Raw genomic sequence first — 5,301 nt, forward strand, 5'->3', positions numbered from 1 at the left:
TTAAAGCAGCACTATGTCATTGTCACGGTCTGCTGTGTAGGAACGAGGAGACGAAGGAGCTCGGAGAAGAAGGTGATCCAGAACAATCATATACTTTAATGACACCAAAATACCAGGGAGCACACACGTAGCACACGGAATAGTTCAAGGGGCCATGGTGGAGCAGACAGTTCAGGGGGCCATGGTTCTACGGTAGGAGCCCTATAGCCCCCCCACCCCACCCCCCAAAAAAATTATTGGGGGAAATTTTGGTTCTGATTTTAAATTTTAAATTATTCAAAATAAACATCCCAATCAGAATTTGGACAAAGATTTTGGATAGTGTCATACTGCCTATTGCCCTGTATGGAAGCGAGATCTGGGGCCCAGCGAGTAACTCCAGTCATAAGGACTGGCACAAACACCCTTTAGAAGCTCTGCATGTAGAGTTCTGCAGAAGCATCCTTCATGTGCACAGAAACACACCTAATAACGCCTGCAGAGCCGAGTTAGGCCGTCTCCCCCTAAATCTAATCATTAAAAAAAGAGGGATCCACTTAAACTCTAGTTTGGAAGATTCTCTTCATTTTAAAGAGTGCTCAAAAAAGTAATCTTTGTGTAATGACGTGGCTACCTAAAGAAGAGCGAATCTGTAATGAATATAGATCAGGATCAGTTGAGACTGTAACAAATACAGAACCTTAAGAGACTAACTGTACAGTCAAATACAGCAGAACATTCCTGAGTTCCAGTCACTCCATGAAAATGACAAATTAAGAATATTACTTGATGAAGGACCTTCTTATACTTTGTTAGCACATCATATTTAGTAAGGTAAGTAAGTAAAGAGTAAACACATCTGCATTAGTACCATTAATGTTTATATATATACAGTATATATATATATATATATATAAACAATATGAATTGAATTGAGTTTGTTGTGGATGGCGTATTATCTGTGGTTGGTGACATCAGAGTGACACACACGGTGTGAAACGAGATGCTAATGAGATAAATGTGCATCTGAGGACTGTATCTGTCAGTGAGATCAGTCTGAGGATCATTAACATATCATGGGTTAAGGATGGAAATAATCACTCAAAAAATAGATTCTGACATTTTCCACTAAGCTTTTAATTGCATCATGTTTGGAAATCGTATTCTGTAGCGCTGAAATGCCGCTATATACTGTACGTGTTTATGTATCTGTCACTGTAATTATGAATTTAATTGTAAAAATATGCACACACGTGATCAGCTAAGGGGGAAAAAAGGCAAAGTTTGAACTACAGTACACTGAAGGACAATTTTCTAAACTCAAAAAAAAAATCAATAAATTAGTACATTCCACAAATAAATAAAATGAACGGCAAGTAACACATTGAATTACAGTAAACATGGAATTTTGAAGTAGAATAAGGGTAGAATATAGTGTATTCTTTGTTTAATTAATTATTTTTTTGTTTAATTTAATATTTTACAGTGTACCCCCTACTGTACTGAATAATAATAATAACAATGACAACTATTTATTTTACAAAATGACAGTAACATTTAAATACTGCTACTCATCACTGTCTAAATGTATTTGCTTTCAAACATTCACATGTTAATATACCTTTTATTTTGACAGAAAAACACACGGAGACCTTAAAGTCAGCATGAAATGTAAATTACATTTATTTTCTAAATACATATTACTGATCTTATTGTCAATGATTCAGCTGTGCATGTTTCTTTTTAAATGTTTTGACCTGTAATGTTTAATCAAATGTCATAAATCTCCCAATCTCCCAGTGAATCATCAGTCTTTTCTGTGTTATTAAACTCCGCCCTCCACCTCACACTCATCTGCATACTTTTTGAGTGCCACGCCCACATCTTATCATCCAATCAGCATCAGATGCTCAGAACCAAGAGTTCATCGCAATATGAAAGAAAATATCTGCTGCTACTTTTAGTTTCATCACGACTTTAAATCTTCTCTGTTGTTCACAACTGATTTATAAACAATTGTCATTACAGGTTTTGGAAGATGGTTGTTGCATTTTCTTAGCACTTTATAAGTGACTCAAACTCACAGTGCTTGTTTTTGTGGAGCAGCATTTAATGTGAACAAAGCTGAAAACACTGGATCATGTGCTGCTCATGTGTAAATGAACACAGTGCTGTGCTTCACTCTCAGACTCGCTGTATGTCCAACTATAGGCCAGATTTACTAACGTAAAGCACCAGTGCAAACCCTGTTTGGCTGCTGATCACTGTTAGGATTTACTACACCGATGGAGTTTTGGTTCCTTGCCGCTGTCGCCTCTGGCTTGCTTAGTTGGGGACACTTATTTTCCAGCGATATTGTCTACTTGATTGCAAAGATACTATTTAAACTGAACTGAGCTGGATGATGATAATCATTAAATTCAACGATGAACTGCTTTTAACTGAAAATGAAGTGTTTACTATTGTTCTTTTGCATTATTGGCACACTATTTTCCTATGTAATACTGTAAAGCTGCTTTGACACAATCTGTATTGTTAAAAGTGCTATACAAATAAAGGTGACTTGACTTGACTTGTACAGACACGTGGTGAAGAATTAGCCTTGAAAAGGCATGGACACGGTTATTTTTGTGGCTGATCCTATTGCATATGCATTTGTAGGAACATTTATGGGAGCAGAGTGTTTAAATGAATGAGTTGCAATTTACTAAGGTTTGCGCTGATCATTTTACTGGTATTTACGGCAATTTTTAAACCCCCAAAAAGCACATCTTAACCCATTAGCGCTCTTATGTTAATTTACCTGTTTAGTAAATATGGCCCATAATGTTTAATCAAAATCTCATAACCGCATCTTCTTTTCTCTGCTGATGCATGCAGTACTTTTACAATCATTTATTCTGTTTAAACTCCGCCCCTGCATATATTTTGAGAGCCACGCCCACATCTCAACATCCAATCAACAACCAATTCATACAAACAAGCACCACCTATCTATTATATTTCAATAATCTGTTAGATGTTAGTCACAATTCGACAGAAAAATCTGTCACTACTTTCAGTTTCATTGTAACTTTAAAGCGTATCTATTGTTGTCAACAGATTTTGGGAGGATGGTTGCAAGTATTGTGTGTTCTAATGCATGTTATAAGCTGCACACTTAGTGCTTGCAGAGTTGCAGTTCTTTTTTACTGTAAACAGAGCTGAAAACACTGGATCATGAGTCGCTGATGTATAAATTAACACAGTGCTGGGCTTCACTCTCAGAGTTGCCACATGTCAGACTATATATTTGTAGAATTAAACAGCAGCCTTTGAGATTCGATAATCACACCAACTGGTGGGTAACACAGTTTCATATACAGGACAACACTGATTTTTACTGGCATGTGGCATTTGGCGAGGGTTAATTTTGGACCATAGCTGAGTTGATCAGGGTTTCCCACACACAGCAGCTAGATGACGCCACTAGCTCTTTAAGTGCAATCCATGCGTGAATTTTATTTAATTTTTTTAAAAAACACCATATTTTGCAGTATGTTTTGTAATTGTTTACGATTCATGTGGGTCATACTTTTCAGATCAGAAAATGCACACATTCCTTTATATAAGAAAGGCATGAAGCACTAGCGTTCATTGTGTTTGGCGAGGTAATATGTTGCACACAGCGTGCATGAGCTGGATTGGTTGCTGTGTGAGAGAATGTCTGTACACAGGCCTCTGGCATCACGTTCAACCGCTGTGACACTTCCCAACATGCCAATCTGCAAAGCTTCTCATTAATATGCAAATCAGATCTGTTTTTCACATGCATCACAAACGTTTTTTTTTTTTTTAAGTTCCTAAGAAACAATGCATATTTCATGCACCATGTGCTTTTGCAGAACGATCAACTGCAATTTAATTGGTTTGGACATTACTGTTTAAAAATGTAAAGGTGTTAGTGAGAGAGACGCCATATAAGACTTCAATAAGGCTGGCATATTAACCGTCAGTGGATCACATGCTCCGGAGACAGACATGCGCCGGGTCCATGATCTTTCACATTCGTACAGTGGGTTACACGTCAACAGGCGGAGAACAGGCCAGAGCTTTTGACCGTCCCTCATGAATATTGTAATGACCTGCTCTGTGCCGGCCGCGTCTCAATACATGGCTGAGCTTTGAGGGAACGGGTGACATGACATAAGCATACGGCGGTCCCTGAGCCCACTCATTAACCCTTCTCAGCCCCGGCACATCAGCCCGCATGAGGGACAGAGACAATGTTTTAATTGGTCCATGTGATATTTGGAGCTCAGACGGCTGTAGAACAGCTGCTGTCTGTGACATAATGAGGGTAGATCTGAGCCACTAAGAAACATAATGCATATTTCATGCACCATGTGCTTTTGCAGAACGATCAACTGCAATTTAATTGGTTTGGACATTACTGTTTAAAAATGTAAAGGTGTTAGTGAGAGAGACGCCATATAAGACTTCAATAAGGCTGGCATATTAACCGTCAGTGGATCACATGCTCCGGAGACAGACATGCGCCGGGTCCATGATCTTTCACATTCGTACAGTGGGTTACACGTCAACAGGCGGAGAACAGGCCAGAGCTTTTGACCGTCCCTCATGAATATTGTAATGACCTGCTCTGTGCCGGCCGCGTCTCAATACATGGCTGAGCTTTGAGGGAACGGGTGACATGACATAAGCATACGGCGGTCCCTGAGCCCACTCATTAACCCTTCTCAGCCCCGGCACATCAGCCCGCATGAGGGACAGAGACAATGTTTTAATTGGTCCATGTGATATTTGGAGCTCAGACGGCTGTAGAACAGCTGCTGTCTGTGACATAATGAGGGTAGATCTGAGCCAGAGGAGCTGAAAGCCAGCGGGATTATTGAGTGGATGGGACTTGATGACTTGTGAGGGGACAGGACAGGTGAGCTCATTTCAGAAGAAAACCTGAGTGCTGTTTGTCTGTGCAAAACTCACCGCCACAATGCAATGTGATGCAGCCAGATGCCATTTGTAGGTCACTAAGAATTTTTTTTCTTCTCAATATTTCAGTTTAGTTTTTTCACTAATTATGGTGCTTTTTATTTCAAATTCTACTTTATTTTCTTCAAAAATCTTTTTAAATGTTTTCCCCACATTATGGTCTTTTCTCCCTAAATTCCATTTTATTTTCTTCCAAATTGTGTTATTTTTTTAATCAAATTATGGTTTATTTATGTATCCCCCCCCCCATTTTTTCATATTTGTCTTTTTTTTTTTTTTATCAAAAAGCAATTAAAATAATAAAACATTCAATTTGACAACAGTTTATTA

The sequence above is a fragment of the Sinocyclocheilus anshuiensis genome, unplaced genomic scaffold (genome assembly GCF_001515605.1).
Source record: "Sinocyclocheilus anshuiensis isolate Anshui unplaced genomic scaffold, SAMN03320099.WGS_v1.1 scaffold4061, whole genome shotgun sequence".
Taxonomy (NCBI): Eukaryota; Metazoa; Chordata; class Actinopteri; order Cypriniformes; family Cyprinidae; genus Sinocyclocheilus; species Sinocyclocheilus anshuiensis.